At 43.3% G+C, this 24232-nt stretch overlaps 1 long non-coding RNA gene across 1 annotated transcript; it reads right to left on the bottom strand.

Moving 5' to 3' along the window:
• Positions 1-3914: 3914 nt before the first annotated feature.
• Positions 3915-16199, bottom strand: LOC127049821 (uncharacterized). The gene is made up of 3 exons (XR_007774078.1): positions 16132-16199; positions 6989-7097; positions 3915-4127 (listed from the first exon to the last, which is right to left on the bottom strand). It is a non-coding gene; the product is annotated as an uncharacterized LOC127049821 (long non-coding RNA).
• Between the last annotated feature and the right edge of the window lie 8033 nt (positions 16200-24232).

Raw genomic sequence — 24232 nt, 5'->3', positions numbered from 1 at the left:
CAGCTCTGAAACCCACTCTGATCTCTAGGCTCCAGAGCCCGAGCCCAAGCCGCAACGTCTACACAGCTATTTTTAACAAGGTCATCCAAGCCCCATGAGACGGTGTCTGTCGACCTGGGCCCTGAGACTCGCTGCCATGGGCTGCTGCTGGCTGTGTAGATGTACCCTAAGAGATCAGAACCTTAAGATAAAAATGCCAATTTATACCATCAGTCTTGCTCTTTCAGTAGTTAACTTTGAGGGCAATCATTGTTTGCATTACAGTAGCATTAGGGAGAACCAGCTGAGGTTGCACTAGGTGCTATGCAAACACAATAAGAGACAATCACTTCCCTGAAGAGCTCACGATCTAAGAAGACAAGAGAGAATTATTATTATCTCTCTTTATATGATATACCGTATGCTGCCTCTATTTGAAAGACAGACAGACACGTGCCAAATTGCCATGTCTGTTTACTCATCTTGGAAGAGTGAGGAGCTAAGATGACACAGGCAGGATTTGAACCTTTGGCTCTAAAAATTCCAGGAATATAGCTCACTAAGGCCTTAAATTTTAAGGTCTTGATCCCTCATTGGAGTAATATGGATTGCCCTTAAATTTGGCAGCCATATAGAAGTGGCCTGGCACCACCCTCCTGTTGAAGTCTTTAACTTCATAACTTCAGTGAGCATCTCTGAAAACCAGGCTATTTTGATTTGTGTGCCTATATATGGTTTAATTTGGAAAAATTTAGATTTTTCCTTACGGAAAAGTTCCATAGAATTTGTTAAGGGGTTAATACAATAGAATTTGACTAAAATTACTCTGAAACACTATAACAATGAATAGTGAATGAGCTCCTTTCTAGAGGATTTTTCAACCAACCTATATAATTCTATAAGCAAGAGTATAAAACTATACAGCTTATCTTCAAAGGCACAATCTGGATATGTTGTCACAGGGTATTTAGACTTGAGATGATCTGGAAAGATAGATGGCCCCTCAGCAGTGGCAGTTCCAGGCATCAGCGCTCAAAGTGCGTGCCTGGGGTGTCAAGCCGTGGGGGGTGCCCTGCCAGTCCCTGCAAGGGCAGCAGTCAGGCAGCCTTCAGTGGCATGCCTGAGGGAGGTCCGCTGGTCCCGCAGATTCAGCAGCAATTCGGCGGTGGGTATGCCAAATCCGCGGGACCGGGGACCTCCCGCAGGCAAGACTCCGAAGGCAGCCTGCCTGCCGTGTGTGGGGCAGCAAAAAAGCTAGAGCCGCCCCAGCCCCTCAGACCATTATAGTGCTAATAAAAAAATGCTCTTCTTGCAAAATTCCAAAGCTTTGAACTCAAAGACAGGAGCATTTGGGGTTTAATCCTCATCCCGCTGAAATCAGTGAGAGTTGGCCCACTCACATGAACATACATATTATTTTCTGTGACAGAAAGAGGATCTAACTCTTTGCTGAGCCTTTCCTAAGAACTCGTTGACTTTCACCACAGCCCTGCTCAACCAAGTTAATGGGAGTTGAGGATGCTCAGCAGCCTTCAGGGTACAAGACCTAGGTATATGGTGAAAAGCCCTAAGTCCCCAGACTATGAAAAATCCATCAATGATTTACTTCGCTAGCTTTTCCAGCCACATAAGCAACTGAAGTGAGTGCCATAAACTGCACATTGATTTGGCATATCCTTTAAAATTGAATTTGTGCTATCCCCTTCCAACATGGTGAATTTTGTACATGACAAAGGCAAACTTGCCACAATGAGACAAACTCTGCCCTCTTCAACAATGGTGTAAATCTGAAGTAATTCCATTGAGGTCAAGAGATTCATTCCCCAGATTCACTGCCTTGTCACTGACAGCAGTATTTGGCCCATACATTGTTGATTTTAATGGTGAGCAACTCAAAAGTTGTGGAGTTTGATTGCAAGATAAGCAGCCAGCATTTGGGAGCAGTGGCAGATCTGTGCCAGCATTTTAGTTGGGGTTAGTGCAATCGTCTCCAAACTCTGGGGAACACCTCCCTAAGGGGGCATGGAAGAATGTTGAGGGGGGCACGGCAAGGCCTGGGCCAACCCCCAGGGGGAGAGGGAGGAAGCACCACCCAGCCCCACTCTGCCCCCAGCTCTGCTATGGCCCCAGCTCAGCTCCCAGCATTACCTCTAGCCATAGCTCCAGCTCCGACCCTGCCCCCCAGTTGCGGCTCTGGCCTTCTCCCTGGGGATCTCCTCTTGCTCCAGTCTCCTGGGTCATTGCCCTCTGACTGCACTCACAGCACTGCTAAAGGAGGCCTCTCTCTGATCCTCTGCAGCTGAAGTTTGTCATTATAATTAAGTCTCCATCATACTCAGCTAGGAGACCACTGTCTGGGCCCAGGCAAAGCTCAAACCAGCTTGCCTTGAAAGGCCAGACAGCCTGTGACACTCATGACTGTGCTGTGGCAGCTCAGCTGTTCTAGAATAATGATAAAAATAATACACCACCTAGCTTTTACACGGCATTTTTCATCTGGCGATCTCAAAGGGTATTATAGAGGGTATGTCCACACAGCAGCTGGGAGCACGCTTCCCAGTGTGGAAAGAGACATGAGCTAGCTCTGCTCAAGCTACAGTGCTAAAAATAACAGTGTGGCCATGGTGGCACGGATGGTAGGTTGGGCTAGCCACCTGAGTACATAGCAGCCTGAGCCCTTTATGACCCTGGGTAGCTAGCCCAAGCTTCTGCACTGCTATTTTTGGTAAGGTAGCTCAAGCACAGCTAGCACACATCTGTCTACCCATGCTTGAAAGACTGCTCCCAGCTGGTATGTAGACCTAGAACATTATCACCTGTTTACAGAGGGGGAAACTGAGGCTCAGAGGGGTGAAGTGACTTCCCAAGGTCACACTAGTGCTGCTTTAGAGCCTCCCTACTGGAACTGCCACATGTGCATAACAGAGCAGCTGCCCCAGACAGATGCTTTGATTTTAAAAGCAATTCTGTGAAACTAACAGGGATGGTCAAAAATATTCTTCTTAGGAAATTTAAAAAATATACTTTGTTTGTTTCATTGAAATGTCTCCTGAATTTTTAGTGTCTTTTAATTAAAAATAAAAACATTTTCAATTTTTTAAAACCAAGTTCGGTTAACATTTTTGGTTTTCAGAAACTTTTTTGCTAAAAACATTCAGGTTTTTGTAAAAATGTTTAGGTTTTGGCTTCTTCCACACAGCAGAAAATTTCATCGAGACTGAAGTTTTTCTGTGAAAATGTTCAGCTTTGACAAAAAGCCACATTTTATTATGTTTCAATGGAAAAATGTCAGCCAGCTCTGGAAACAAAAGCTGTGGACAGCAGGTAGGTTAGGATTCAGATGAAGCTAAATTCAATGGACTTATTTTTAGTTTCCTGTATTTCAAAATGAGGCAGTGATCCAGGTGCCACGATGCCAGCAGAGCTGCAGGTCTGGAAGTTTATCAGTCTTGTTCCTTTTGGACCCCTCACAAGAACAGGCTCTTCTCTGCGAGAGACCAGAAACACCACAAGAACAGCCTCTCTTGGGACATATGAGCATGAGCCCCAGATAAAACCACAAAGTGCAGAAGGATTTGAAAATTCAAGCAGCTCCCTTCCACTCCCAAGAAAGATTTTTTTCCCCAAAGTTCCAAGAAAGATTCCAGTGCAATTTTAGATCATTTTAAAAAAACAACCACCTTGTTTACTCATTACATTGAATCTAAAAGGGCAACCCCGCTCCCCATTCCTCAGCGCTATTCTTGGCTGCTTAGCACTATGAGCAGGGAGGGCAGTTTATCAGGGCAGATACAATTAATGTTCCCGCTTTTGCTATATTTCTGGACTCAAGGGACAAACCAGGAAACTTTATGTCAGCAGGAATGCGAACAACAAAGGCAACGTTGGTCGCATGTTAGAAAACTGTTTCGCTCTCTTTTTATTTTTTTGTCCAGCAGTTTGATGTGTTAACAGTTTTGGCGGTTTAACAGTTCACACTTCCAGCACGTTTAGCCATTGGCACATGGGGTTTTTTATGCCTTTAACTGTTTTCTTCATTAAAGTGGATTCCACGTGTCTTAAAAATTGTTTTCCTTAGACTGCGTGTTTGTTATTTTATATGGTGCAGTCGAAAAGCAGCCCAACATCTCGGCCTTGGAAAATGCACACTGCAGAGATGAACCCAGAAAAGGCAGCAGGATTAGCAAAAAAACCAAACCCACATTCTGTTAAGAACTGCTGATTGCACTTTGAAGTTTTCTGTTCTAATTGCTAGGAGCTTCTTAATTCATTCTGAGCTTGGGAAAACTAACAGCAAAAATAAGTGCTGCAAGAGAAACCCCCTTTCTCCAAGATTTTTTGAAATGGCTTTCATCCCCCTCACAGTCCCCTAAAACTCCTTGAAACGAACAGTGCTGGCATTTTATTTTTGAGGAGATTGCAGGGGTGGACACGGAAGGGAGAAGGGGGTAGTTATTTCTGTAGAATGGGGTCTGGTTCTTGTCGGCACAAGAGACACTCAGGTGTTTTCACAGCAACCCCAGCACAGGGACCTTTTGGAGCCGATCTCAATTCCTGTTTGCCAAACTACACTTTCAAGAGGTGTCAGGTATCGAGAACCTGTTCCAAATGCCAAGCCAAGCAATGAAGTAAAAAAAAAAAGAAGAAGAAGAAGTGGGGGGAGGGAAGGAAAAGAGGAGTTGGGGAAAATATTCCTTCGAGAAGAAAAAGGTAGTTGTTCCAACTTGGCTGGTTCTTTTTAAAATAATTAGTTAAGCAGTGTATAAAAACAGGTAAGTCTGTTCTGTATTGCTCAGGGACTTGGCAGGCCCCTTTCCTTCCCCACGTTAGTGGAATTTTTGTGAACCACTAGTTCACCGGACAAGGGAAGGGAATTGTATCACTATGACCTAAGGCAACCCAACTTGTAAGGTTAACCATAATTTTTTAAACTAACATGACCTCTGTTAACCCTTCCACTCCAATCTTTTTTTTTTTTTTTTTTTGAAGAGAGAAACATGTTTACAAAACCTCTAGAAAGAAAAAAAGGCAACAAAATCTGGAAGTCTTCCCCTCACACACTTCTTTTTCCTCTGTGTGTGCATCGATAACCAGTGTTTACGGGGTCTCGGTGCACTAGGTCTAAGGATTTGGCTTTCCAATGAGTCATGGAATCATAGAATTAAGCCATGCTGGGAAGCCAAAAGAATTCTGTTTAAAGTGTGCATTTGGAGGTTTACAGGAATTTTCACGTCTGGCTGTCTGAGTCGCATGTTCTCATAGTCAATATGATACATCCTTTTTTTAATGATATTGTTGGACTGCTTTATTTTATTTCACTTACTCATCTCTCTCTCCTTGTTCTGCAAAAGAACTCAGGCCATTTCCTTCAGCTGGGAAGCAAGGTTGAGCAGCCTTTAAGCCCCCCCACCCGGCCCATGACCATATCTGAAATCCAGCCACTGAAGTCAATACCAGCACTACCGTGGCCAGCTGGAAGCATGGAAGAGTCATGATATATACAGTAGTCAGCTCCCCTGTCAAAGCTTGGATGAGGAATGCACCCTAACCAGAATGTGTCAAGCTCCGAGACACCTGAGTCTGCCTCAGAACTTAAGTAGCCATTTGTGACCTACACAAACCGACTGGATCAAAAACAGACAGCTGTCAGCCATTTAGCACAGTTTTCTCCTGATAGCCTATAACTGCCTATTTTCATTTGAGATTACTCTGGGACCTAATCTGGGTACTTTATGTGTATATGTATGAATAGTTGGACTTGAACTCATCTTGGATTGTGCCATTTGTCATTTGAAGAATTGTCGTCTAGTCTCTGGAAGCTATGCTGATCTAAGCCAGCTGAGGATCAGGATGCCTGAATTTATCTAGGACTTTAATGTCATAATAATTTGGCCATTCTTAATACACTCATTCCTTGAAGGGATACCTCCACTATATAGAAATTATTACATTAAAGAGGACTGAAGGTTAAAAAATAAAAGTATTAAATGTAAAATCAGGGGGCCAGATCCTCAGCTGGTCCAAACTGGCGTAGCTTCAAGGCATTTTATTAGATATCTAGGCACTAATTACCTTTCAAGCAGGGCTGGCTCCAGGCACCAGCTAAAGAAGCAGGTGCTTGGGGCGGCCAATACCAAGGGGCGGCCCTCTTGCCACTATTGGCGAGGCACATCTGGGTCTTCGGCAGCAATTCGGCGGCGGGTCCCTCAGTCCCTCTCGGAGCAAAGGACCTGCTGCCAAACTGCCACCAAAGAGTGGAGCGGCGCAATTGTGCTGCCTTGGCCTTTTTTTTTTTTTTGACCGCTTGGGGCGGCAGAAAACCAGGAGCCGGCCCTGCTTTCAAGTGATTTCAGCCTTCTAGTTTAGGATCAGTTCCAGTTCAACTATTTTTTTATATACAGTGACAAGGTGTACTGAGCCCCTGATTTTGGAAAACAAAACACCAACTGATGAGCTTTGCCCATCTCCATGCAAACTATTTTTAATTGGTGTCAAGTATCAGAGGGTAGCCGTGTTAGTCTGGATCTGTAAAAGCAGCAAAGAATCCTGTGGCACCTTATAGACTAACAGACGTTTTGGAGCATGAGCTTTCGTGGGTGAATACCCACTTCCTCAGATGCATGCCATTACATGTATCTGAGGAAGTGGGTATTCACCCACGAAAGCTCATGCTCCAAAACGTCTGTTAGTCTATAAGGTGCCACAGGATTCTTTGCTGCTATTTTTAATTGTTTAACTTTAATATTGTAGTTGGGACTCCATTGTGCTAGGCACTGTACCATGGTCACATGAGAACCTCTGTTTAAGGTGTGCATGTGACAGCGTGCAGGAGTACTGCCTAGCCCTGGTGAACAAGGAGTTAACTGCAGCTCAGCTTTCTCCTCCCTTTGCACAGGTGCTCAGGGGAAGTATTACAGGGCTTGCTGCTTCGGGTAAGCAATTATGGGGGAGAGTGTCTTTGGGCAGGTAGGACTCCATGCCCAGACTTAGGAGTATTATAAACACTTACCCAGAAGGAAGTGAACTTGCTGGCTACAATTATGCATTCTCTTTTCTGCTGAGTCATTCCACCACGTATCAGGAAGTTAATTTTAGGTGCCTGGGGTAGAACCTAGACCCTGGAGGAATGCAAAGAAATATGGAGCATTAACAATGGTGCAGAAGCAGGTAGTAGTAGGGTTGCCACCTTCCTAATGGTTGGTAAGTGGACCCACAAGACCCTGCCCTCTTCTCTGCCTCTTCCCCCCCCCCGAAGGTTGAGCAGCCTGACCCCTGTGATGGCGGCAGCGACTGCTGCTGGGCTGCCTCCTTCCTTGTGCTTAGGGTGCCACAGATCCAAAAAACTGGATGTGGGGCTTGTCAAATGGCACCCGGACACAAGCCGAAACCCAGACTGTCTCGGTGAAAACTGGATGGGTGGCAACCCTAAATAGTAGTAATATTACCATACTATTGGGGCCTTCTGGCCCACTGGCACTTGGCGTTCTACAAGCATATAGGGGAAGGCAACCCCTACCCCAAGATGTTTACAATCTCAACAGACAAGACAGACACATAGTGGGAGGAGAAACAGTGGCATGGCGAAGAGAACTGTCTTAAACAAAGCCACCCAGTGTAGCAGTGACAGAGCCAAGAAGAGAATCCCAGTCTCCTGAATCCTAGTCCAGTGCCCCATCCACTAGCCCATGCTGCCTCCCACTGTCTAACGACACACTAAAATTTCTGCCTAATTCACATTCTTGTCGATTCAGATCAGCCCCTGTCTAGGTTTTCTCAGCTGTAACAGAGAACTGCACATCAAATATTTATTTGGTCTTAAACTATTCCTTTAATGAAAAAAATCTCCTTTTCTCCACCTTGCCTGGACCACCTTGAAATGACATCAGAGTCATGAAGGATAGGAGGAAGGTCTGGAACATCTGCCCTATTTCTCTCTTCCTCCACCTTTTTTCACAGAGTCAGATTTAGCTAATGCCTCTAGCGTGTGCTGGGATTCTCATCCTTACTCCTTCGACTCTAAAGTGAAAAGGGACAAGGGCTGGAATTTGTTCCAGGCCTCAATTTATATTGGTACAGCATGTGCACATTTGAAAATTTCCCTTGTTCACTGAAAAGGAACAATTCTAAACTTTGAGGCTGAGATTTTCAATGCTGCCTGAGGGATGTTGACACCCAGTTCCAATTTAAACTAGTCTCTCTATCTCTGAAATATCGGACCATAGATATCCCAGATTGGGCCCCAGGATTAGTGGATACTTTTGATTCTAATGTCTCTCTGCCTCAGTCTCCCATCTGTAAAATAGCGATAATATCATGCTCTCTTTCCCACAGAAGTGTTGTGAAGGCAAATCCATTAAAGTTTGTGAAGTACTCAGATATAATAGTGAAGAGCACCACCGAATGGGCTCGAAGAAAATGAACCGTTCTGTATTCAAGTAGGGTTGGAATAGTGTACAGCAAGTGAGGCCTAGGGCCACACACTGCTCCGTGAAGAGAAAACAAAGTGATGCACACTAAGTGAGCATCATCCATTCTGTGCACTGAGTGATGCAGGGCATCTGCAGAGAAAATAGTATGTGACCATACAATTAAAGACTGTAGCTAAAGCATAAGCACAAAGGGGGGCCAAATTAAAGTTGCACGGGCTGCCTTAATTCTGGTACTTCCTAACTTCCGAGTGCTTGACTGTGCAACCTGAATAATCTTTTAATGTAGTTTTTTGTATGTAATTTCCTAGATTTTCAACAAACAAACAAACAGAGGAATGCAGGGTTCTAGTCCAGACTCTGAGGGGAGAATTCTCTAATGGTTACAGATCCTTGAACCCGTCCTTCCAAGACTGGCTCCTTCAACTCTGGCCTCTCCAGGCTGTCCTTGTCCCAGTCTGTTTCCCCTCCTCAGCTCCATGTCCCAGTCCCTCACCTCCTCATCCTGATCCAAACCCTCCCAACCCCCTCAGGTTTCTTGTCCTAGTCCCCTCTCCAGCTTCTCATCTCAGTCCTCCACACCTATCCAGGCTTTTTGTAACAGCTCCCTCCCAACCCCTCAACCTTTTGTCTCAATCTCCTTCCTTACCACTACAGGCCAACTCCTCACCCATTTGCATTTGAGTCAGGCTGCCATCTCCTTCTCCTCCACACTGTCTGGGCAACAGGCAGAGCAGTATTAACAGCCCACAAGAGATTCATTTCCTGTGCTTATCATCACAGTGGGAGGACCAATGTCAGGGAAAACCTTCCTCATCCCCTGCAACCCTGAGCTAAAGCATGATCAGTGCAGATAGACTCTGGAAAATTCAGCTGCCAAGCCCCAATGTGTCTCTATTGAGCATGTGCACACAAAGATCTTTTTTTTTCAGTGTCTGTTAACTTGGCAAGATTTGGATGGATTTTCACAGGGACAGTAAAGGGCACCAAGACAAATTGCCCTTCACTACCTCCCCCACCTCCACCAACCAGAATTGTCAACAAAAGTCATCTGAATTTTTTAACATGGGCAAAATGATATTGGTTCCCCACCCCCATTACTACTTTATTCCGGGAAACGAATGATCCATTTTGACTGAAATTTTCAAACAAAATCCAGGCTCAAGCCAACACCCAAAATGGAAAAGGTCATGCCAAATGCTTAAAAAAAGTTATTAGCAACTGAAAAAAACCAATGGCTGCATTGTCCACTGCTGTGAGGTGATGACTTGCCTCCTGGCCAGAAAGGACAGAGCTAGGGTGATGAGCTGCTGGTCAGCTGGGCCTTAAAAGTAGACAGAGGGAGCTCAGTAGGGAGGAGACAGCAGAGAAGACAGGACTCTCCTACAGGAACAAACCCTCAGGAGAAGGACAAGTGCCTGTGAGAGGGACCCCTGAGCCAGGGCCTAGAAGGAGCAGGTAGATTCCTAGGGAAAGATGCTCAAGTGCCTGGAGAAGGGAGGCAATGGGGGAAAACCTGCTACACCAGAAGCAATAAAGAGGAACTCTTCAAGAGTGGGTTAGTTTCCTGGGCAGAGCCTGAGGTAATGCCAGTAAGAGCACTTCAATGGAGCTTGAGTAGGGTGGAAGACTTATTGGCTTATTTGGACTTTCAGTTAGACCTTTTTGTTACCCTAGAAGGGGTTTTGAACTTTGTATCTTGGCTAGAGGGCTGAGCCATGGAACATCCCTGAGAGGCAGATGGCCTACAGGAGGTGCTAGAGCAGAGAATACCAATGACATTACACCCTGATGTAAGGGGGTGATCTAGTGCTGCGTGCACCCTATAACAATGGTCTTAATGTTGCTGGGCACATTCCATTTTACTAACAATAGTCATCCCGACTTGTGCTGTCTATAATGCCACTTCTAATTCAGTTTAATGAAGTCTTTCATCACAGAGATTGCCAGAGAATATTTATTAATTTCCAGTCGGATAGCTATCCACTGAAGCTACAAAGGTTGAGGTCAGCTAGGAAGGCCTTGTGGTTATGTATCAGAGGGGTAGCCGTGTTAGTCTGGATCTGTAAAAGCAGCAAAGAATCCTGTGGCACTTTATAGACTAACAGATGTTTTGGAGCATGAGCTTTCGTGGCTGAATACCCACTTCTTCAGATGCATGTCATGTGTGGTTATGGCACTGGCCGAGGAGATCGGTTTTCAATTCCTAGTTCTGCTACAAAGTCCCTATGAGATCTTGTGTAAATCAATTAATCTCTGTGCCCTAGTTTTCCACCTGGAAATGGGGTTTAAAATGACTCCTTTTTTCCACTTTTTGTCTGTCTTGTCTATTTCGTTTGTAAGTTCTTTGCAGCAGAATTGATCTGTTACCACATGTGTACAGGGACTAGCACAAAAGGACTCTGATCTTGGCTGGGATCTCAAGATGCTGGTGTAATGCAAATAAAAATCCTCCCCCCACAGAAGTCAATGGCAGCAGCTGGCCCATCATGAGGGCTAATAAAAATTAATTCCTGCTTCCTCAGAATGTAATGTCAATAATTTAAATCCATCCATGAAAGCACCGATGAGGAAATAAGGAAACAGATCAACAGAGCCAGACGTGTACCCAGAAGTCTCCTACTGCAAGACAAACCCAAAAAGAAACCAACAAGACTCCACTGGCCATCACATACAGTCCCCAGCTAAAACTCCTCCAATGCATCATCAGGGATCTACAACTCATTCTGGACAATGATCCCACACTTTCACAAGCCTTGGGTGGCAAGCCAGTCCTCGCCCACAGAAAAACTGCCAACCTGAAACATCTTTTCCCCAGTAACTGCACACCGCACCATAGTAACTCTAGCTCAGGAATCAATCCATGCAACGAACCTCGATGCCAACTCTGCCCACATATCTACACCAGCGACACCATCACAGGACCTAAACAGATCAGCCACACCATCACTGGTTCATTCACCTGCACATCCACCAATGTAATACATGCCATCATATGCCAGCAATGCCCTTCTGCTATGTACATCGGCCAAACTGGACAGTCTCTACGGAAAAGGACAAATGGACACAAATCAGATATTAGGAATGGCAATATACAAAAACTTGTAGGGGAACACTTCAACCTCCCTGGCCACACTATAGCAGACCTTAAGGTGGCCATTCTGCAGCAAAAAAACTTCAGGACCAGACTTCAAAGAGAAACTGCTGAGCTTCAGTTTATCAGCAAATTTGACACCATCAGCTCAGGATTAAACAAAGACTGTGAATGGCTTGCCAACTACAAAACCAGTTTCTCCTCCCTTGGTTTTCACACCTCAACTGCTAAAGCAGGGCCTCATCCTCCTTGATTGAACTAACCTCGTTATCTCTAGCTTGCTTGCATATATATACCTGCCCCAGGAAATTTCCACTACATGCATCTGATGAAGTGGGTATTCACCCATGAAAGCTCATGCTCTAAAACGTCTGTCAGTCTATAAGGTGCCACAGGATTCTTTGCTGCTTTTACAGATCCAGACTAACACGGCTACCCCTCTGATACCATCCATGAGAGGATCCTAAACACCACCAACAGTTAGCAAAATTGAACAGCCCCAGCTCGGAGTCGGGAGAAGCAGAGAAATAAATCTGCATACCAGCCAAAGTGATTTCTCTGAATGAACTTGAGTCCAACAGTAGCATATAGGCACAAGCATAAGACCAAAATCAGCATTGTCTTGGAATCCACAGCTCATCTGGACAGTATTAGAGAAACACTCACTGAATATTTTGTGAGTGACATGTTGGAAAAGAATTGAACAGATTTACAGCAGTATTGGAATGTCCCAAACACAGTAGCTCTGAAAACAATAGAATAAGAAGGAACACATAATCCATTGGGTCAAATCAAATACTACTGGCAGCAATACAAATGGCAGTAGTGACTGGGCCACTATCTCTGGATATCTATACGGTATGTGAAAACCCATGGCTGGCCCTGAGCAGAGCTGTGAGTACTATGCAACTCCAAACCCAAATGATATTTCTCATCGATCTCACTATTTCAGGGGAGATTTTTCAGCTATGGCTCTACCACATCTTTGGTCATCTCCAACCAGAACCCTGTATAAGTCATTGAAAGGTGGGTGAGGTTTACCATAGGAAAAATAAGACTTCTTCTGAATAGGATGTGTGAAGGAGAAAGGTAAGAGTTAACAATAAAAATATAGAAGGTAGCACATATCACCTATCAGTGAAATAGGCACTCAGATACCATGGTGATAGCCGCAGTATAAAAATCTAGATAGCCAGAAATATCCAGTGTCTATGACACATCAATGATATTTATGGCTCAACTCTCATTTACTCTCTCTCTCTCTCTCACAATTAGTATCATAAAGACATACACCTCTACTTCAATATAATGTGACCCGATATAACACGATTTCAGATATAACACGGTAAAGCAGCGCTCCAGGGGGGCGGGGCTGCGCACTCTGGTGGATCAAAGCACGTTCGATATAAAGCGGTTTCACTTATAATGCAGTAAGATTTTTTAGCTCCTGAGGACAGTATTACATAGAGGTAGAGGTGTATAGACCAGATCCTAGTAACTTCACTGAAATGGGTGAAACAGTATTGATCTGCAGCGACTGAGGATCTCGTCCATAGGCATTGATATAGATACAGGAGATACATCTCCATTGTTCCTTCAACAGCAACAGTAGGTTTAGGGGTGAGGTTTGCATAGTTGACTTCAGCACACACAGCATACTAATTCTCATTGTGCTTTACATTTTTAAAACACTCTACCAACATTAACTAATGAATTTCCACCACATCTTTGTGCGGAAGGTAGGTAAGAATTATTGTCCTCATTTTGGAGATGACAGTACAGATGCCAAACTAACGGTCTGTGTTAGTGGGTCTGACTCAATTGAAGTCAATAGAAACTCTGTTAACATGGTGATGAGTTTGGTATAAATACTCAGATTAGATAGATGAAGACACCTGTAGTAAATTCCGCTTATAGAGGTAAAAGGATCTTCACAAGGTCAAACAAGGAATTAGTGGCAGAGATGGGGTTTCAGGCCTCCAACTCTAGGCTCAGTCCAATAAAGTGTGTTATTGCTCAGGTTAATTGGTAAGCACCCCCTTGATTTTTACAGAATAAAGCCAAATGAAGAGAGTCAAAGGCACCCTGCTATTTGCAGGGAGTGTTTTCTTAGCAAGTTGCCTATGAGAAGCTCACAATGATCCAATAAACCTCTTATTCTGGGGAAAGTTTAGGTTAGATATTAGGAAAAACTTTTTCACTAGAAGGGTGGTGAAGCACTGGAATGAGTTACCTAGGGAGGTGGTGGAATCTCCTTCCTTACAAGTTTTTAAGGTCAGGTTTGACAAAGCCCTGGCTGGGATGATTTAGTTGGGAATTGGTCCTGCTTTGAGCAGGGGGTTGGACTAGATGACCTCCTGAGGTCCCTTCCTATCTTGATATTCTATGATTCTCTCTCTCAGGATCTGATTTTTCTCTCGCTTATACCAGTCTGACTTCAACTGAATTACTCCTGGTTTTCACCAGAGTGAGAGACAGAATTTGGCCCTAACGAATACTATGTTGTTATTAAGCTTGTTGTGTTTAACCACCAGACAAAAGGATTTGGATATTAAGGCCAAGAGCTTAACAGGATTTCTTTTTAAATGATTGGACAGTTAAATGGATAAAAAAGAAATCCAGGGTTATTATACTAAAGATTAAAAGTAGGAGGGTTTTTTTCAAAGGGATATAAATCTTCCTGCTTCAGCCCATAGCTCAATCTTTAACTAATGTAAATAACATCACAGGGGTCTGGAAGTTTTCTTCCTGGGTAGGTTATACAGTAACTGCCTACTGCAGGTGTTTCACACCTTCCTTGGAAGCTCCTGAGAGCAGCTGCTGGCAGAGACAAGATACATAATGGACCATGAGGATCTGAGCTGGTATCTATGTTACTATGCCATGTTTTAGGACCAGGATCCCAAAGGGAGTCTTTTAGCCATTGGAAATTCCCAACTCTGCAATGCAATGCACATTACTTGCTTCTAACCTAGAAAGTCACAAAATATCAAACTTTAATGTTGCAAGATTTTTTACATGTAGAAAACCTATTTTAGCTTTATTTTCTAATGTATTAACTATTCCCCCCTCCCTTTCTCTGAGCTCTTTCCAATTGGACTAATGGTACAGAAGGAACCAAGTCATACAGGTGAAGGGTTTTAAACTATAGTTCCCATGAGACTCTCACAGAGCTCAAAATGGATTTTCTCTTCAATATATACCAAATCTGTAAGGCATCTTCAGTGGATACCTGGATGACTTTCTGAAAGATATGCTTTAATTATTGGGCTCAATATTGGAATTCTATGGCCTGTGTTATACAGGAGACCAGACAAGATGATCTAATGAGCCCTGCTGGCCCTAAAAATCCATGAATCTATGTAAAACCTGATCTAAAGCCCAATGAAATTGATGGGAGAATTTTCATTGACTTTGACAGACTTTGATCAGGCCCACTGAGAATACCTGTTCTGAGATGGGGAAAAAGAAGATTTTCCTGGGCTTGTTTGGGATAACCTGCCTAATTCTCTTGTGGCTTCACTGCAGCCCAGTAATTCAGACATTGCAAGCCCATGCCAATAAAATCATTACAAATGCTTCACAACATAATAGAGAGACAAGGAGGGTGAGGTAATACCTTTTATTGGACCAAATTCTATTATCTCACCCACCTTGTCTTTCTAATAAACTGAGACCAACCTGGTTGCAACAACACTGCAAAAAAATCACAATGGAATGTAATCGCTCTCTCCCTCACCTGGATAATAAAGATACACCACAGAGAGGTACACTGAATCATTTCGCCCAACAGAGAAATGCAGCTATCTCTGGGCTTAACACTGAACAACAATAGCCCGTTGCAGCTGGATGACATTTTTTCCAAATTTTGAAATTTCAATTCTTTTTTCACAAATATATTTTCAGCAAAAATATTATTTTCAAACCAACTCCATTTAGAACACAGAGTGGTAGAAAATACACCATTCAACTGAAACAGCATGTGAACATGCCCAAAGATCTTCCTTGATCACAAGTGTACAAGGTGTCAATTGGAAAGATGGCACTGTGCTCCCATAATATTACTCTAGGATATTGGTTCAAGCCCTGATTTGCAGGGAGGCGATTCAGTCTTTGTCTACACTAGCACTTATGTCAGTAAAATGTTTGTTGGTCAGTGGGTGAAAAAAACATCCCCCCGACCAACAAGTTTCACCGACAAATGCGCTAGTGTAAACAGCACTACGTTGGCAGGAGATGCCCTCCTGTCGACATAGCTACTACCACTCATTAGGGGTGGTTTAATTATGCCAGCAGGAGACCTCTCTCATGCCAGCATAGAGCGGCTACACCTCTGCAGCTGTGCTGCTGTGAAGTCCATAGTGTAGATATAGCCTTCCTTACCAAATTATCAGCACAGCTTCTAACAGCACCTTGGATTTAACAGGGTTTCTGATTCAAGTAAGCCCTGGCTTAGATTGTAGGAGGCAATCACAGTCTGGGGCAGGCAATCACAAGAGGCTTTTCATGGGTCTTCCTCTCTAAGATTCACATGAGCAATTATTTATTTTAAGGTGAATCATTTCAAGGTTTTACAGCAAATAACACTTAAAAATATTTTGTTTCCACTGAGCAGTGAAGTCAGCCACTTACCACTATTAAATGTCACGCTGCTTTATTCCCCTTTTTGGGTGATGATCTCAGTAGAGTCCACAGTGAATTCAGCTTAACATCCAATGATCTTAAATAGCTGCTGTTGGTGTCTCATATCTGCGAGATCCCTGATTACCAGCTGCAGTTTTAAGTTTGTGGTAGTTTGACTTGTCCTCTCTTGCTGATTCCAGCCTTGTGGTTTACGGGTTGCCTTTGTGGTTTACTAAAGGTCAGGCCCTGGATGACTCTAAATTTTCTTAAGTGGAGTTCAAACACCACAGAAGAGTACATGTTCAAAGCCGTTGTCTGGGTGGTATGGATTCAGATTTGGTTACGTATCCTCAGGATAGTTGCTTCTCTTGTTCTTATGGGGCAATAACTAGACATAGGGGTGTGTGTGTGTGTCTCTCTCTCTCTCTGCAGTGGCCTCAAGAATGTTTTGTTTAGAGTCCAATAATGTGCCTTAAAATCTCAGGGTCATGTTAAACCTTGAACTGCCTTTTCAAGTAACCAGTGTCCCCTGAGGCTGATGCCAAGATGCTGATCCCTGCCTTTGGCTTTATTCAGTTCCTGTAATTTTCACCCTCTTTTTACTGGCTTGCCAGTAGAGACTTTGCCTTAGCCGTAATTCAAAATTGTGAACAGATGAGTAGATTACATACTTGAATGGCAGTCAATCATTACATCATCCTTGTACTGAAAATCGCAACGTTGGCTCTCCATATGACTTCGCATCCACGTTAGGGTTTGGCTGCAGAGCTACTGGACTTACTCACTTGCTCCATCTTACCTAAAGGGGCTGCTTGTGCCTCTTAGACATCACATCCTCAGACTCTGAGATCAGCCATGCCGATTTATTGATCATTTCAACGTTCTGACTGAGAACAGAGGGTGTTGAAGCTCTTGGCTCCTTCGACCCTATTTTGCAGAAATCCCTTCAGCCCTCATCCAAAGGACATCGGGGTGGAACATAAATCTGTTAACCTTTTCAAACACAGATAGAAACATTTTCTTTAAAGTAACAGCAGCTTGGCCTCAACAAGGGGAGACTATCAGTTTTTCTCTTTCAGTTGTGGAGCTCTGTGGGGTGTAATCATTGTATAAATAAATAATTTTCCTGACAGGATAATCCATGTTGTGCCTGGCCAATTGGTTTCTGCAGGGTGTTAAGATACTATGGTGATAGGCACCAATATAACAACCTAGGCCAGGGGTCAGCTACCTCTGGCACACGGCTCGCCAGGATAAGCAACCTGACTGGTCAGGCCAGTTTGTTTACCTGCCACGTCAGCAGGTTCGGTGGACTGTGGCTCCCACTGGCCATGGTTTGCAGTTCCAGGCCAATCGGGGTGGTGGGAAGCCACGGCCAGCACATCCCCCAACCCGCCCCATTTCCTGCCACCCCCATTGGCCTGAGACGGCAAACCATGGCCAGTGGGAGCCACAGTCCACCGAACCTGCTGAAGTGGCAGGTAAACAAACTGGCCTGGCCCGCCAGGGTGCTTATCCTGGCAAGCAGTGTGCCAGAGGTAGCTGACCCCTAACCTAGATAGAAAAAACTGACCTACTCAATTAACTGTAGCTCCCATTGGAGTGGCTACCGTTGCTCTTTGTTTATCCTGTACAGCCAGGAGTGGAATTTAGGTTCTTAGGTCCTCATTTATGCCAAATTCTGACAGCTTCAGGGTACCTTAAAGTGGAAGTAATTTACTGTGGTATAAAGGGGCCTTAGTATAACTAATAATTCAGGCCTTGTTGTCTTTCCAAAGTTGGAGACTGCCATAAGAGATGACCTTCCCCACCCTTAACTAAGCCAATGTGGACTGCTGGAAGGACTCTTTATGTATCTTATGCTTCTGCAATGGCCATAGTTTTGGCCTATTATTCTCTTGGGTCCTTTTTGCCCTGTGAATATTATTTGTTTGAGGCCTGATGTACGGTGAGCAACACATTTAGTTTCTATGATCACAAAGCTACTCAGAGCTCTCTCTCGAGCAAGGTAAAAATGACTTATTGGACTGGCGATGGGATACAGAGCCTTTCGCCTCAGTCACTGGTTCAGATCCAGCCCAGATGAAGAATGATGGAAAATTGTTGCCATCTTATAGCTGTTTGACTTGTGTGATACACAATGAATTGGTGGCCTCAGCTAAGTCCCAAAAGGAGAGGTTTCCACATCACAAAAGCCAGTATTCATGACTAATCAGCACTTTCATTGGCTGTCTCACCAGATAGATCAAGGCCTGACTAAGCAGCCATGACAACAGAGCTACCTTCTCTATGCTAGAAGGTGAGTCACGTTAGTTCAGGTCAGTCTCTCACTCCAGCTATTCACACAAGCACTCAACCCTAAAGCTAAAGGAAAGAAAACCAACCAAATAAGGAAGTTAATGCAGTGACAGAAAAGCGTCTCAGACCATCCCCCACCCTATGCCTTATAAGAGACACCTCTTTGGAGATAGTCTGTACTGCATGCGGGATTTTCTCTTAAGACAACAGGATGTAAAAATGTTCTTCCTCTTGCCTGAAAATTAGGGAAAAGACTTAATGTACCTGAGGGTTTGATTGCTGATAGCAAGTCAAGCCAAGAATGGAAAGTCTATTATGCAATTATCTGGTTGTAGTGGTGTGTGGTGTTTTTTTCATATGCCAGAGATAAAGGGAGGAGTCCAGGTGTGTGTAGCATATGGGAAGAGGATTATAGGGGTAGCAGCAACAATTATAATTGCTTTTGCTACCATGAGTCATTGCAGTTACCGTACTTTCGCATCATCAGAGCTCGTTTACTGGCTCCTCCCTTTTAAACAACAAAGTTTAAGTTTCTTGTCCTCACTTCTAAGTTCCTTCACAACTCTGTCTCCCCCTACTTATACATACAGTAGGTCCCACTGTAAATACTTAAATAATATAATTATTAAAAATAAAACACACATACATTCAGGACTGGAAAAAGCTATGGCTTCCAATTTGGACTCTAGACATGCTTCGATAAAAAGCTGTGCTTAATGCCACCCTGCCTTTCAATGGCAAAAGGAATTAGGCTGTCCCAGTTAATCCACAGAAAGGCCAGTTTCAAAATTAACTCCTCAGTGCCCCTTAAGGATACTCAGTCTGAAGCTCAGCATGCCCAGATGTATCCCTATTTGTTCCTACTCCTCAGATGGCCAGAGAAATCTCTTCCTTGTCATGTGTAATGAAGGGGAGGCAGGAGACAGGATTTTTGACATTTTTACATATCATCCAAAACAAAGACATTTCCCAAAAGCTGAGGATGCATTTAAATGTATTAAAGCTGCCAGCAAAATCCCATATTTGTTACATTTCATTCCATTTCTTCTGCACAGGCATCTCTCCACAAAGCATGGCAATCCCAGTAGTTTGGTGTCCAGATGTTCCCATTCATGGATTCTGCACTGCATCACGGCTTATCCATGATCTGATTCCTCAAAAACAAATTAACTCAGATGATGGGATAACTCGAATACATTTTTCCAATATGAGGGGGGCTATTAAAAAAACTGCTCTGGACCTGGCCAAAGTATCCTGAACCTTTTGTTTCTGCCTCACTCACCCTCTATTTTAAATTCTCCAGCTGTCTGGTAATCCAATGTCATCAACATCTTTTTTACTTATTATTCCCTAATCCACTCACATTATTCACATTTCAGTTTCTAAAATACAGATTTTAGAAGCGATTTGATGTGGCTTGAAATGGTGACATGCTTACATATTTATAAGAAATTTATTAAAACATGGCGGGTTGGAGAATATGCTATCCTTTTCTTCATTTTTCCCCTTCCTTTTTCTTCATTTCCAGCCTATGAAATGATTTGCTGGTCATGTCGGAACCACAATGGCAAAATGTGATTGCCACGTAGGGAGGAAAAAAAAGATAGTTCATTCTCAGACTCATAGGACTGGAAGGGACCTTGAGAGGTCATCTAGTCCAGTCTCTGCACTCATAGCAGGACTAAATATTATCTAGACCACCCCTGACAGGTGTTTGTCTAACCTGTTCTTAAAAATCTCCAGTGATGGAGATTCCACAACCTCCTTAGGTAATTTATTCCAGTGCTTAACCAGCCTGACAGTTAGGAAGTTTTTCCTAATGTCCAATCTAAATCGCCCTTGATGCAGTTTAAGCCCATTGCTTCTTGTTCTAGCCTCAGAAGTTAAAGAGAACAATTTTTCTTTCTACTCCTTGTAGCAACCTTTTATGTACTTGAAAACTCTTATGTCCCCACTCTGTCGTCTCTTCTCCAGACTAAACAAATCCATTTTTTTCAATCTTCCTTCATAGATCATGTTTTCTAGACCTTTAATCATTTCTATTGCTCTTCTCTGGACTTTCTCCAATTTGTCCACATCTTTCCTGAAATGTGGCACCCAGAACTGGACACAATACTCCAGTTGAGGCCTAATCAGCATAGAATCATAGAATATTAGGATTGGAAGGAACCTCAGAAGGTCATCTAGTCCAACTCCCTGCTCAAGGCAGGACCAATCCCCAGATTTTTACCCCAGTTCCCCAAATGGCCCCCCTCAAGGATTGAACTCACAACCCTGGGTTTAGCAGGCTAATGCTCAAACCACTGAGCTATCCCTCCCCCCCAAGTAGCATGAAGTAGCATGGAAGAATTACTTCTTGTGTCTTGCTTACAGCACTCTTGCTAATACATCCTAGAATGATGTTTGCTTTTTTTGTAACGGTGTTACACTGTTGACTCACAATTAGTTTGTAATCCACTATGATCCCCAGATCCCTTTCCACAGTACTCCTTCCTAGGCAGTCATTCCCCATTTTGTATATGTGCAACTGATTGTTCCTTCCTAAACAGAGTACTTTGCATTTGTCCTTATTGAATTTCATCCTATTTACTTCAGACTATTTCTCCAGTTGGTACAGATCATTTTGAATTTTAATCCTATTCTCCAAAGCACTTGCAACTCCTCCTAGCTTTGTATCATCCTCAAACTTTATAAGCGTACTCTTTATCTAAATCATTGATGAAGCTATTGAATAGAACTGGTGAGAGACACCACTTGAGATGCCCTTTCATCTTGACTGTGAACCACTGATAACTACTCTTTGGGAATGCTTTTCCAACCAGTTTTGCACTCACCTTATAGTAGCTCCATCTAGGCTGAATTTCCCTAGCTTGTTTATGAGAAGGTCATGCAAGACAGTATCAAAAGCATAACTAAAGTCAAGATATACCACATCTACTACTGCCCTCCCACCCCCCATCCACAAGGCTTATTTCCCTGTCAAAGAAAGCTATTTGGTTGGTTTGACTCAATTTGTTATTGACAAATCCATGCTGACTGTTACTTATCATCTTATTATCTTCTAGGTCAGCGTTTCTCAAGCATTTCTAGGTTCTTGGGCCCCACTGATCAACTCCTCTCCTCCCTCTATCTCCCAGAGTCTACTGAAGCCAAACCAGGAGATTTTAGGTGCTAAAAGTCCGGCGGCGTAGCCGGGCTAAGGCAGGCTCCACACCTGGCCCATCTCCATGCTGCTCCTGGAAGATAATTGCTGCTCCTTCAAAGATAATCGCTAATGGCTCAGATACCTCCTCAATCAGGTCCTTGAGTATTCTAGGATGTACTTCATCAGGCCCTGGTGACTTTAAGACATCTAACTTGTCTAACTAATTTTTAACTGGTTCTTTCCCTATTTTAGCCTCTGATCCTATCTCATTTTCACTGGCATTTACTATGTTAGACATCCAATCACTACTAACCTTCTTGGTGAAAACTGAAACGAAGTCATTTAGCACTTCTACCATTTCCACATTTTCTGTTATTGGTTCTCCCTCCTGAGTGAGTAATGGGCCTACTCTGTCCTTGGTCTTCCTCTTGCTTCCAATGTATTTGTAGAATGTTTTCTTGTTACTCATTATGTGTCTAGGTAGTTTAATCTCATTTTGTGCCTTGGTCTTTCTGATTTTGTCCCTACATACTTGTGTTATTTGTTTATATTCATACTTTGTAATTTGACCTAGTTTCCACTTTTTGTAGGACTCTCTTTTTTATCATTGAAGATCTCCTGGTTAAGCCAAGGGTGGGGAGGTCTCTTGCCATACTTCCTATCTTTCCTACGCAGTGGAATAGTTTGCTCTTGTGCCTTTAATAATGTCTCTCTCTGAAAAACTGGCACCTCTCTTGAACTGTTTTTCCCCTTTGACTTGCTTCCCATGGGATCTTATCTACCAACTCCCTGAATTTACTAAAGGCTGTCTTTTTGAAATCCATTATCTTTATTAGTATTTCCACTACATGCATCCAACAAAGTGAATATTCACCCACGAAAGCTCATGCTCCAATACGTCTGTTAGTCTATAAGGTGCCATAGGACTCTTTGCTGCCTTATCTTTATTGTGCCGTTTTCCCTCCTAGAATCACGAACCCTACCATTTCATGATCACTCTCACCTCAGCTGCCTTCCACTTTCAAATTCTCAACCAGTTCCTCTCTATTTGTCAAAAGCAAATATATAACAGCCTCTCTCCTAGTAGCTTTCTCCACTTTCTGAAATAAAAAATTGTCTCCAATACATTCCAAGTGTTGGATAATCTGTGCCATGCTGTGTTATTTTCCCAACAGATGTCTGGGTAGTTGAAGTCCCCCATCACCACCACGTCCTGTGCTTTGGATGATTTTGTTAGTTGTATAAAAAAAGTCCCATTCACCTCTTCTTGTGGGTGAGGTGCTCTGTAGTAGACACCTACCATGATATCAGCCTTGTTTTTTATCCCTTTTATCCTTATCCAGAGACTTTCAACAAGTCTGTCTCCTAGTTCCATCTCAATCTCAGTCCAAGTGTGCACATTTTTAATGCAACAAGCCTCGATGCCAACTCTGCCCACATATCTACACCAGCGACACCATCACAGGACCTAACCAGATCAGCCACACCATCACCAGTTTATTCACCTGCATGTCCACAAATGTAATATACGCCATCATATGCCAGCAATGCCCCTCTGCTATGTACATCGGCCAAACTGGACAGTCTCTACGGAAAAGGATAAATGGACACAAATCAGATATTAGGAACGGCAATATACAAAAACCTGTAGGAGAACACTTCAACCTCCCTGGCCACACTATAGCAGACCTTAAGGTGGCCATCCTGCAGCAAAAAAACTTCAGGACCAGACTTCAAAGAGAAACTGCTGAGCTTCAGTTTATCAGCAAATTTGACACCATCAGCTCAGGATTAAACAAAGACTGTGAATGGCTTGCCAACTACAAAACCAGTTTTTCCTCCCTTGGTTTTCACACCTCAACTGCTAGAACAGGGCCTCATCCTCCCTGATTGAACTAACCTCGTTATCTCTAGCTTGCTTGCATATCTATACCTGCCCCAGGAAATTTCCACTACATGCATCTGACGAAGTGGGTATTCACCCACGAAAGCTCATGCTCCAAAACGTCTGTTAGTCTATAAGGTGCCACAGGATTCTTTGTTCTTTCATATAGATCACCAAAGAACCATGAGATGGTGATAACTTGTGGTCATGCCCAGCTGAGATAGTACTTAAACGGACAACCAAGAGGTTAAAGGAATCTTAATCCAATATCACTGAACCCTAAGGGTATGTCTACACTGCAATAAAACACCCACCCAAGACATATCCTGTGGCACCCAGATGTCAGTACTTCTGAACTGCCTAAGTCTTCAGAATATTTTTGACAAACCTATAAATAATCAGCAGCAAAGCCAGCCCTGTGTACATTCAGAAGTACAGCAGAGTTTTGCAAAATTCAGCATTCTTGTTTCACAGCGTTCTGCACAATAATTTTCAGTATTTCATATTGTGCTTCTCCCACTACTTATCTCCCTGCCCCAACTTTTGCTTTATTTCCAAACTTGACAAAATTATTGTTTCCACATTTGCATATGTTTTTTGGAGCAAAAAACCATCTTATTTCAGGAACTTGCCCATTATTTTAGCTTAGAAAAAGGGCATGGCTTTGCTTCAACTAACAAATGAGTCCTTTTTGCTTAAAATATTTGTGCATCTGTTGCAAAACTCTCCACCAAACATGGGCCCATTTTCAATATTTAAAATAAAATGCACATTCTAAGTAT

The sequence above is a fragment of the Gopherus flavomarginatus genome, chromosome 4, assembly GCF_025201925.1.
Source record: "Gopherus flavomarginatus isolate rGopFla2 chromosome 4, rGopFla2.mat.asm, whole genome shotgun sequence".
Classification (NCBI taxonomy): domain Eukaryota; kingdom Metazoa; phylum Chordata; order Testudines; family Testudinidae; genus Gopherus; species Gopherus flavomarginatus.
Note: the sequence above shows the minus strand (reverse complement) of the source record. Positions and strands in the feature narration are given on the sequence as shown.